Genomic DNA, 12620 nt, shown 5'->3' with positions numbered 1-12620 from the left:
GGGAACACATGTCAGAGGGATCAGCACGCCTACCATTTTATATGTAACAGAAGAGGTTCCTTGTTTCCTGCCTCACCAGTTCAGTGGCTGGGTGTGAGCCCCCTTCTGTTCACAGTCTAGCTTCCCTTCCAATGCTCAGTCACCAGGACCAAGTCCACATTCATTTTCCCCAACACATACATACCAGACCTCATGAACAATTGTATATTATAGTCTCTAGCCCCTGAGAGTAGTACTTTCTGAAATGGTTCACGTGCATGAAAACTGCTTGCAGACCTTATTAAAATGCACATTCGGACTCGGGAGGTCTAGGGTGGGGCCTGAGGTCCTGCATTTCTAACCACCTCCCAGGTGATGCTGATGCAATAATGAGAAAAAGAACTCTGAGCTTCCAGATCACTTTCCTGGTGACCTCATGAGTTCTGACCACAAGCCGGTGCAAAGGGAAGGCATGTATTTCATCTCTATTTTGCAGGTGAGGAGGATAAGGTGCATGGCACTTAGATGCCCTCTGAAAGTCAGGTGGGCAGACACTCAGTCTGAAGCCAGCATTCTTCCAGCGGCACGGTGAGGCCCTCACTTTGATTCTCAAGGCCTTAAGTGTCATTACTGACTTGAGATCAACTCACAAATACATCTTAGAGGAAAGAGAGTGAATGGTGTAGCTAGCTGACTTTTCTCTCTCGTGTTCCTAGATCTGTTATCTATTCCATCTTGCCTGCCTGTTGTCACACTCTGCCTCTTCTCTGTTCATAATCTTCACTTTGTGAAAGCATATGGCACAGATGGCCACTTCACAAACAAATACTTACTGATCTTTTATCTGGGCAAGGCACTGAGTGATGATCTAGGGATAACAGGATAAGATGTGTCCCTGCCCTCAAAGAGCTTTCATGATACCAAAGACCGACGTCTATGCCAATAGCTAAAGTAAAAGGCAAGCCATGGCAGCACGAGACATGATGTGACAAAAGGAAAAAGGGAAGTGAAATGAAAGCACCAAGAAGAGAGCCATTCGTTTCTGGAGCAAATCAGGGAAGATTCTTCTGGAGACTGTATTTGTGGGTTGACCTTTAAACTAAAGCAGGATTTCGACATGTGGGAAAAACTGTGGAGGAAGAGGAGGAGAAAGAAAAGACAGATTGCAGGCATGAGTAAAGGCTCACTGGAAGATTTTCTCGTTTGAAATGGTTAGTCTCCTTTGCTTCCACTTGTCCATCAGGCTTGTCCATCTGTAACAAAGTCCACAGGAAACACAATACCTTTCCTCTAAGGTACTGGCGGCAGAGTGTAGTCTGGTATCACTCCCCCTCAAAATGGAACCCGTCCAGATTCCCACATCTCATTCTTCCTGAGTCCAATCCACCTCAGGAGAAGTATTACTTTTCAAGAAGGGACTTAGAGGCTCAGATAACAAATCTCTCATTGGTGAGTCATGTTCTTCTTGGCAATCCAGCAGCCCATGGATATTTCCTTTCCAGCCTCTTTCTTTTCCAATCATCCCTAATGGAAACATTGCCTCATGCCTTCCTTTGCCAAATCCTCTGGCTCACCTGATGCCCAACTTCCGGGATTTCTTGCTTGAATTCAATTTCTATCTCCCATAAACAAATTATCCAGGCTATCTTCCTTGAGCTATTTGGGTACTAAGCATAGAAGATGGTACTAAGTTATTGGAAGACAATCTTTACTTTGAACTTTTTTGGGCAATCCCGTTTAGGAACTAACAATAAAGAAGGTGAGGCAGGCAAAGCACTAGGCAAACAGTATATGGTCAATACATATTAATAGTTGTTGATATTACTGGTTTCCATTTAACCAACATTGTTTTGATGAGATCCAACCAAGTCGTTTTTCATTTTGCTTAATAAGTGTTCCTTTTTGTGAATTCTCTCCTAATATCTTCTTTCAGGAATGTGGAACATTCTAAACAATCTCTGTTATTTCAAAAAGTTGCCTGAATCAACCCCATGTGAAGAAGAAATCCTCAATAAACAATAGGTGTGTCTGCTTTGAAAGAAAAGGTTCTAGCCTTGGAAATATTGCCCCAACATCCTTCACAACCATTGTTAAAATATCAAATTACTCCTGACTAGCAACTCTTTAAAATATTCTTATATTTTATATAAGGGGTACCTGGGTGGCTCAGTGGGTTAAGCCTCTGCCTTCAACTCAGGTCATGATCTCAGGATCCTGGGATCGAGCCCCACATTGGCCTCTCTGCTCTGCTCCCCCCCGCCCCCGCCACTCTCTGCCTGCCTCTCTGCCTACTTCTGGTCTCTCTCTGTCAGATGCATAAATAAAATATAAATAAATAAATAAATAAATAAATAAATAAATAAATAGAATGTTCCTATGTTCAGCAAAGTCTCTCCTTGCCAACATTTTATAAGCTCTTTAAATGAGGGAGAAATCATAGCTACCATCCCTATAATGAAGTCTTCCTTCCTCTACAGAAAGCATCTGCCATTTTATCAGAAGTCACTTCCCATCCTTGGAACTCACATCTCAGAATGACGTATAATGTACATGTGTTTAGTAGAGAGAAGGTCAGTCTGAAACAAGGAAATGTGTATTTTAGGAAGAGTAAGTATAATCCTATTACTTTGAAATAAAAGTAGCAAAAAATTAATTAAACTACCAATGTGTTGACAAGTCAAAATTTCTAATTAGTATGCTAATTTATAAATTGAGGTCTCTAAAGTGCCCATATTTGAGGTAATCTTGTAGTTGAAAAAGTTTTTCTAGTTTTTGACTACCATACTCTTTTTTTTTTTTTAATGTTTATACATGTATTTGAGAGAGAGAGAATGTAAGTAGGAAGGGCAGAGAGAGAGAGAGGGAGAGAGAATTCCAAGCAGATTCCATGCAAAGCACAAAGCCTGGCACAGGGCTCAATCCCATGATCCTGAGACCAGGGCCTGAGCAGAAACCAAGAATCCAACGACGATTAACTGCACCACCCAGGCACCCCATGACCACCATATTCTTTTACTGAAAACCTCACAGTTGTTCAGATCAAACAGAATCTTAAATTAGAAGCTATGAAAATAAATATCTTTCTTTCTTATTGGAATTATGTTAATTATGAATAAGTATGAAAATCAATACATTTTTAAGAAAGCAATCTTCACTTCTTCTCTTTAAGGAAATGCTCCATGAGCATATTAGTATACCTCCTTTTTAGTTTATATATATTTTTGCATAATTGAGTTCATATTTATAATTATTATCATTATAGTATTTTCCACTTAATTAAATTTCTTGGAAAAACTTCATTTCACTAACTATATAGTATTTTTAAATGCTTATGTCTAAACATTTGTACATTCTCTTATTAGTTTATATATGTATTATTTCTAGTTTTGTATTGTAGATAATTCTATAATAAACACTTTGTATATAAATTGTTATCTGTACTCTTATATACTGAAGAGAGATTCTTAGAAGTGAACTTATCCAATCAAAAGTACATTTTTTTTAACTTGTCATTTTGTCCTAGTTTTAAATTTACAGGTTAGATGGAGGGGAGTACAAAATAATCCCTTACATGCCTTTACTTAGATTTCCCACATTTTGACATTTCACCACATTTGCTTTACGAATCTCTCTCCCCACCTCCTCTCCCTGTCCCCCTCTCCATTTCCCTAACCCTCTCTTTCTCTCTTTTCCTTTCCCTTCTGCCTTCCCCTCTTCCCTCCAAGCTCTCTTCTCTCCCATTTAAGAGTAACTGACAGACATGATACATGTTAACACCTAAATGCTTCTGTGTTTATTTCCTAAAATTATAGATATTCTCCTATAGAAGCACATATAAAAATCTGATAGAAAATTAACATTGATGGTATATATGGTCTAATTTAAAGAATTTATGCAGATTTCTCCAATTGTCCTACTAATGGTCTTTATAGCAAATAAAATCCTGGATCATACATTTTCTTCAGTTGTCATAAGCCTCTGGCTTTCTGTAATCTAAAACAATGCCTAGGGTTGCCTGGATGGCTCAGTCAGTTAAGCGTGGGACTTTAGTCTGGCTGAGGTTGCAGGCTCAGGTCCTGATCTTAAGTCCTGAGATGGAGCCCTGCATAAGGCTCTGCGTTCTGCAGGGAGTCTGCTGGAGAGTCTCTCCCTCTACCCCTCTCCCACTTGCTTCCACGTGTGCATGGGCTCTCTCTTTCTCAAATAAATAAAACCTTTAGAACAATTCCTCAACTGTCCTTTGTCTTTCACAATATTGATATCTTTAAAGAATAAAGGCCCATGCGTTGTAAAATGTCCTTCACTCCAGATTGCTCAAATATTTCCTACAAGTGGTTTTAGGTTATGCATTTGCCACAAGAATACTGTAGCTGGGGTGCTCAGAGCATCACATCATAAGGCTCCTCATGTGGGTTTGTCTCATTACTCAGGATGTCAACTTTGACCCTTTGGTTAAAGTGGTGTCTGCTACGTTTCTCGTTTGTGAAGATACATTTTTTTCTCCTTTGTAATTAATACATATTTTACAAAACTAGGGAAATATCTATTACTCCTCAAACTTTGACCCATTGGTTTTAGCATATGTTGACTATTTTAGGTTGAATTCATTGTTACTGAGATAGTTGCCATATGGTGGTTTTCTGATGCCATCCTTCTTTCTGCATTTCTCAGTTATAGTCTCCTAGAAGGAGAACCCTTCCTTCTCCTTAACTAATTATAGCTCTATGGACTCATGGTTTCCTATTTTATTTAATGGGTCATAGTCTATTATTATCTCTACTTTGATACTCCAAGTGTTCCAGATTTACTTAGTGGAAGTTCCTTTATGTTGATACCCATGTCCTTTTGGCATACTCCCATAAATCTTTGAACATTTCTTACTTTCAGACATAGCATGAAGTTCCAAGTCTATATTGTTTTTTATTCATTTTTGTTTGTTGCCTCTCCCCTAGAATCAGCTATTTCTCCAAGGGCTCTTAGTTCCTTTCAGGGGAAAATGGCATTTGAGACCAAAATAGGAATGCATGTGGCCACCAAAGTGTCACTCATTCTAGACTCTTTCAACCTACAGAGCTGGAAAATACAAATTTGTATATCCATACTCTCTCATGAGTATGTGTATATAGGTACTTGTATCCATCTCTAGAACTGTATCCATAGCTATATATGTTAAAAAATAATGAGTATTATATGACCTACTATTGAAATGACTGTCAATTCCAATTTAACAGAAGAAGATTTATTCTAATTTTTGCCCTTTTTGTATTTGTAACTCTCTTCTCCAAAATCTCAACTATTGCTCCTACTATCTTCTATCTGTTTACTCATCTGTTCAATCCTAGTTTACACAGAAAGTAGTTTCAAAATTGCTACCCCATAACTCTGTGGAAAAAAAAGAAAATCTATTAAGGGCAGGCAGATACTTATTAATCAACCTGAGGATCACTAGTTCAAATAAAATGTTCAAAAAAATGCAAACTTTCACAAATATCAATATATATCATCAAATCACTTCTACAGTTACCAGCAGTAATTAAGAGTAAATGACTGAAAGTGGCTTACCGTTGGGTAATGTATATGTATAATGAATGTAGTCATTCACACCCACATAAAAACCAAAACAAATGTACTGAGTCAGTTAAAAAAATGTTACTATCATCAATTGTATTTTTTTTCCTCTTGCAAGTTATTATTGGAGGAAAAATGATTTTGAAACCCCAAATGTTTTCTGAGAATTGGCTCTGGAGTTAATACCACAAGGGACTTTACCAAATACTGAGGAGACCAAACAGTGGGCAGTGCCTCTGGGAGGGGGAGGTGAAGAAGCAAGTTGGGGTGAAGCTGAGTATGGATAAGACTCTTGTGCACACATACACAATTACCAAAGGAACCATCTTTTCTCCTTCCCCCTACCACCAAGCTCCAGGCTATGTGTTTTGGCATTTATATATCCCTTGCCCTGAAAATTCACTTTAATCGGAAACTACTGAATTCAAATGTTGGGCTAGAAGCCAGGCCAACTGCGCTGTGATTTGCCACTTACTCCAATGCCCCTTCAGGAAAGCCATTCAATAATTCAGAGAAAACCAATGCTATTCAAAGGTCCTATGGCTCTTACAAGCTTAGTAATAAATATTAAATGAAATCACAGGTATATGAGAATCAGATCCAGAATTCAAGTAGAGGATTCATATATGCTTGGATAATCCCCTGGGTTTCTTCAAAAGGACTACCAAGATCCATAAATTAAATGAGATGTACTCAATTCTCCTTAATTTACTTATATTTACATAGACTGCTCATGATAAAGCTTCCTGGCTTCCTGGCCATTCCCAAACCAAGACTATACTCTACACATTTTCAAGTGAGAATTCTATAGTAAACCACATCTCAAAAACAAAACAACTAGTTCCTAAAACCCTTCCAATGATAAAAACATTAGAACTGACCTTTATAACATGGGTATGATATGCCAAGCACGAGGAGGCAGAGCCTCTTATTATTTCCACTTAACACATCAGGAAACTGTGGCTCAAAGAGGAAAAAATACCCAAGAACATGCAGGTAATAAGTGGACAAACCAGAACTGAAACCCACCTCTTTTCCTTTCCAAACTCCAGGATTTTAACCCACACACCATGACTCCAGTGAAAACATACAAGGTGCGTCCTGCTGTTGTCATGGCAAATCACCATAGTGCCCCCTCAGAACAAGGCTTTGCAATGGCAATGATTCAATCACTCAAGTAGGTATTTTGGTTGACATAATGAATAATTATCTTGGCTGATGGTTTGGGGCTTTTTGAGAGTTCATTTATGTCTTCACAAAATTAACCACTTACCTGACCAGACTAACTGATTCAACCAATAAGTTCAGCATCATGAAAACATACTCCCTGAACGGAGATTCACAATATGAAGTTATAGGATATGTTGAACTGCCAAAAAGTACAATAAAATAAAATAAGATGGAGTTTGGGGCTATGGATTTATATTAAAGACAGTGATAATCATTATACTGGTCTAGAACAGTGCTTCTCTCACATTAATGTTCATACATATTACCTGGGGATGCGGCTGGCATACAGATTCTGACTTGGTAGACCTGGGTGGGGCACGAGATTCTTTGTCTCTAACCTACCTCCAGGTAATACCAATGCTGCTGATCCATGGACCACACTCTGAACAGCAAAGGTCTAGTGTTGCTCCCCAAACCTCCCCACCATGAAGATTATCTGAAGCCCCTTTGAAAATTGCACATCCGCAGGATCTACCCCAACCTGCTGACTCAAAATCCTTAAGAGTCCAAGAAAGCTAAATGTCTGTTGGGCATACAAAATGACTTGCATCCTCAGAAATCTGGTCTGGATGACTCTAAAAACCAACTGTGGGACTCTCCTATACTAGAATATGCAGGAACAATGATTCATTTTAAAACCTAGGTCTTTCAGTATGTTGCATCAACTGATCTATGCTATTTATGCTTAGTGATTTATGAAGCTCTCATTGTTTAATGAGCTATATGTATATTAGGCAGTCTTAGTAACATGAGCCCTGTCTGTCTCAAAGACCCAGCTATAAAACTTCACTAGGAAATGGATTAAGGCTGACAGATACTATACATATGCATACTTGAGGTTGGTATGTATGTATGGTTAGGGTTGTATGTGTACAAGAATGTTGGTTATTCGGTGGTTAAAACTAGAGGGGGAGACAGAAAAGAGCAAGCACAAAAGTTATAAGACTTTACAGCATATACATTTACAAAACCAGTAAATATTAGTAAGATTTGACTCTTTGAAACAAAACAGTTTTAATACAGTTAGCCAATCCTGTCAGAGTTGTGCCAGATTCCCCTTGTTTCAATAATATATTTAAATGTCCATCTTATAATTAACAAACTGACATGTAAATGTACACAAACACATATGATGGTGGCAAGGAATGTTTTCTAGAAAACTGGAGAGCGTGTTTGTCTAAGTTGTTGTTCAGGGCTCCCTTACTTAGCTCTGGACCAATTTCCCAACCCCAAGGAACCCCATCCTTATAAAATAGAATTGTTGAAATTAACAAAATTATCTGTATTCGATTACTTAAGTTCTACATATACTATTATTAACTATATTCTTCAGCCTTCTGAGACAAGGGAAAAAATACTTTCTGGTATGTAAGTTCAAAGAAATGGACCTCTTACCAGACGTGAGCAGTTGTCTTGGGAATGCAGATTTATGAAAATTGATAGCCTGTCTTTGTCTGGCAAAACAAAGTGCCTTTCTTTCCTACTTTGTTTTTTCTCTGTGTAACAGAGACCAGTTTTTTTCCTTTTTTATTTTCTGAGGGGGGGGGCGGTTGGTGGGATGTGAATTTTTAAATTAAACATACCTCTCAAAACTCCTTTGAGCCCAGAAGAAAAAGATGTTGACCTTCAAGTTCAAGCTGAAATGAAGACTGAAAGCAAATAAGTTGGGGTAGAAGGAGACAGATGTTCAGATTCTATGTTTAAATTGATGATGAGTAAACAGGTTATTATAAACAAAGCCAGACAGCTGGATATGGTTAGAGAGTGTTTATAAAAAAAATAAGTCAAATAAATAAAATATAACTTCTCTTTTTAAAAATAAGAACATAGGAAAATGCTGAAGAAAATAATACTGTTCTATTTTGGTATCAGGGAGGTAGTATCCAGGATTTTATATTTTTTCATTTCCATAAATTGTGTTTATAGTGTGTTGCACTTACCTAGGCTTACTTAGCATATGCTAAAAATAATGAGAACTTTTCATCTCCTGGGACATGTCACATGTTCCCCCAATTACCCTGCTTTCAGTTTCAGGGCAGTGAGCAGGACCACTAAAAAGGTAAACAAGCAGCTGAGATAACACTACAAATTTAAAACGTCACTTGAACATACCCATTCAATAAGGAGACAAAGGGGCCACGATGGCCTTTTTTCCCTGCCCTAAAAATCTGGAAAGCAACTGGGTTTTCTATCACACTTTTGGGGATTTGAACAGCATCCAGACATCTGTAAGATGTGTATTTTTAATCACATCTGACTTTCACTCCCAAGCCTTGTGTACCAAAACTTGAAACCGCCATGTGGCCTACAAGTCTGTAAAGAAACCCCCGCCCCCAAACATGTGAAGTTTCCAAAAGCATTTGTTCCCAATTTCCACAGTTTGGGTTAGAGTACTTCCATAGGGCTCCCTGACTCTTGGAAAACTGGAAACCTGGCTTGATTTGGCTATGTTTCTGTTAGCTACACCTTCCCAAGAGGCTTGCTGTAACTCTCTTTCTCATCTGAGTAATTTTTTTTTTCCAGGTGCCTGGAATGAGAGAATAATTTTACAACTAAATTAGGAAAACATTTATTGAGCATTTATTAGGTATCAAAGTCAGGAAAGCTTGGTGGATAATATTGTGTCTGCTGTCACTGAGCTTATTGTCTCTAGCTGAGAAGGAAGACACAGGCAGGTGAAATGGTCAATAACAATCAAAGATGAAAATGACTATCTGGAAAAAAACACAAGACAAAAGTTATGTTGACTACTATCGCCAAAGGATGGAGTATAAAAACGGCAGAGAGAGCATTACGAAAGAGATGCCAAATGAGCAAAGGATTTTAAGAGGTTGACCAGATGTACCAATCTGGCTGTATTGTGGTATCCTATCGGCTTCTTTCATTTATGAAAGTGTCCCAGTTTGCATGAGAAATTACACGGCCACACCCTGTTTATAGAAGAGATACAAGGAAGAGAGAGTAGGGAGGATATTCCAGAAGGAAGTAAATGAAGATTATGAGCAAGATCAAAGAGAAAAAAACATATTAGTCATGTGCCAAAGCTCAATGAGTAAAGCAGTATGTGTGGCAGAAAAGCACAATTACTACCAATCCACTACTTTGTAAAGTTATACAAAAGAACATTCTGGTACACAATAGAATAAACAGAAAATAGAAATAGGAAAAAAAAAAGATTCATAACTGCCTATGATTTCTCCCACCCAGTGTTCACCATGAATGTTTGGTTGGGTATGATCTGAGAGATTTCTTTTTCTATGCAGATGTCATCCAAAATATGGCACCATATCAACCATATTTATCTTAAATATGCCTTACTCAACTTCTGTATTATGAATATCTGCCTATGTCAATAGATTTATTTCATCTTTGATAATTGTTTCATAAAATTCCATTATACAGATAAATTGTGATATCTTAGACAAGTTCCTAGGTAGGATATTTGGGACCTTCAGACTATAATTTTTTGCTAGTTGAAAACAGCATTGCAGTGAATATTTTTATAGAAAATCTGTGTGTAGTTACCTGATTACTCTCATATAATACATAATTAGACACAATTTCTAAGTAGATTTTTTCCCCCCGAATCTTTAAATTCACGATGGAGAAGCTGAATCAACCAGGCCATTCATCTGTCGTCATTTTGTCCCCAAATGACCAGAAACAATAATTTTTCCCACTCTCTGACTTTTCTCCATTCTTATTACAGCCATCTTAGTGTGCCTGAGGTATTGTGATAACCTCTTCATTTATCTTATTTCCTCCACTCTAGCTCTGACCAAAATAGTCTCCACAATGCAGAAAAACAAGTTGTTTGAAAACATTGCCCAGATTATGCCATTCCTCTGCCTAAAACCTCTTAGTTTGTTCCAGTGAAACTCACAACCTAAGCTCTCTAGCATGATGCTACATGACCCAACCTATTCCAGTCTCCTGCCCCAAGCCCACTGCCTATTACACTTCAGCCCCAGTGGCCACCTTCAAGTTCCTAAAGCAAGCCAAACTCCTTCCTGCTTCTGGGTCTTCACGTATCTGTTCCTGAAATACCTTTTTCCTGTATAGCTTTGCTCAAATTACAATTGCACTAATTTGTTTCTGATAACATTAGTCTATTTCCAGGCCCTTCCTCTCCTGGCCTGGAAATAGACTAATGTTATCAGTAAACTACCTAGAATCTGGCATCTTAGATACTCCTTTAGCCCTATGCATGGGCCATTTGTTGGCTGAAGGCCAAGCCAAGGCCAAAATTGAAGCAGGTAGTCAGAACACTACCAGCATGACATTCAGAAGGAAAGAAACCCTCTGTAATCAGAAGTTACCCTAGGGGCTGGGATGAGTGACACAACACAGCCGGCCCAGGATGACCAACAGGATTAGCTGGGTCAAGGCATCAGCCTGCCAAAGCAGCCGCGACAGGCCCAGCAGATGCCAAGGAATGATCGTGTGTCACCTCTGCGCATCCCCATCTGTTCGTTCGGCTGACCCTAGAGCTGGCCCCAGCTTTTTTTCCGAACTCCCAGGCAGCTGGGATCCGAGGAAAATGAGTATCATGCAAGAGTGTTTAGCAATTGTGTGTCTGAAGTGCTCATAAGTCATGGAAATGACCAAGGCGAGGTGTCAGCTTACAGTTTCTGCATGCTTCTCCTTACTACAAAGGCTATCCTCCACAGTCAGGGAGAAGGGAGATGGTGGATGGCAGAAATCTCTGCACAGGTAATTTAGGGGATAAACAAATCAGAGGGAGCTGGCCAAAAGTCTGTCTTGAGCTGTGCCTTCACGATACCGCAGGCTCACTTAGACTGAGAGAGATCTCCTTGGGCCCATGGGCTCTGGATTTTGAGTGGTAGCTTAAAATTGACCCCCTGCAGTTGTACTTCTGTGTGACCCTCTTAACTTTGCTGAGTTTCAGTTCCCTCATCTGCACAATGGGAATCACAGCCCCTCACAGTTCTAGGGGGAGGTCTAAATGACACAAAAACCAGCTCAGTGCATGGAAAGCTCTGATAAATAATAGTTGATTTTATTAATGTTGATACAAGGTTTAGAAAGAAATCAGAGAATCTTCCCCAAATTCCCGAGGCTTTGGAATCCTTCTATAATGTTAGTTTTTCCTGCGTCTCATCTAGTCTAAGATATCCTCTCAGATCTTCCCTGGTCAAATACTTTAGTGTCCTTTTATATCTCATCATGATTGACCTTGACTGATTGTTAATGGCTGCCTAGAGTGAAAAGGTATGCTGTGATCCATTGGCAATGTCTATCTCAGGATGAGCAGAGGTGACCTGAGTTTCTGATATTTGCTATCCATGAAGAGCTGGCATCGATGTGGTATGAAATTTCTACTACCAAGACAGATTACCCTTCTTCCTGAGGTTATTTCTGGCCTCGGCAGGAGGCACTTACCTCTCTACCTTACCCAAACATTACTGCATGGCCTAGGTTCCCTCTTCTAGACGACCCTACCCTTTAGGGTAAAACAACCATATGCTACCAAATGCATTTTTCTTTTCCAGCATCTCTTTGATTCTCTTTCATGAATCTGAGTCATCTCTCCACACCCACCAGCGATCCCAGCTGAAATTACTGTTTTCTATAGCACTTCAACTTTTCATATCCTCAGGACCTGCTTTCTATCTGATTCAGAAGTCTTTGGAGGGTGGAGGAGGGCACCCAAGCCTTCTCTCCCGCATGGAATTCTTGCTGAAATGTACTTTCTCCTCCACATCAAAGTCCGTTGCAAACACAGAAACCTCAGCCCATCAGGGGTTAGATACATATATAAATACATCCATCAAATTCTCAAACCCTGGTCTTTATCAAGAGTAACTCTTTTATAGGGGCAT

This window comes from Mustela nigripes, chromosome 2 (genome assembly GCF_022355385.1).
Source record: "Mustela nigripes isolate SB6536 chromosome 2, MUSNIG.SB6536, whole genome shotgun sequence".
NCBI lineage: Eukaryota > Metazoa > Chordata > Mammalia > Carnivora > Mustelidae > Mustela > Mustela nigripes.
The sequence above is the reverse complement of the archived record's forward strand: the minus strand, read 5'-3'. Positions refer to the sequence as shown.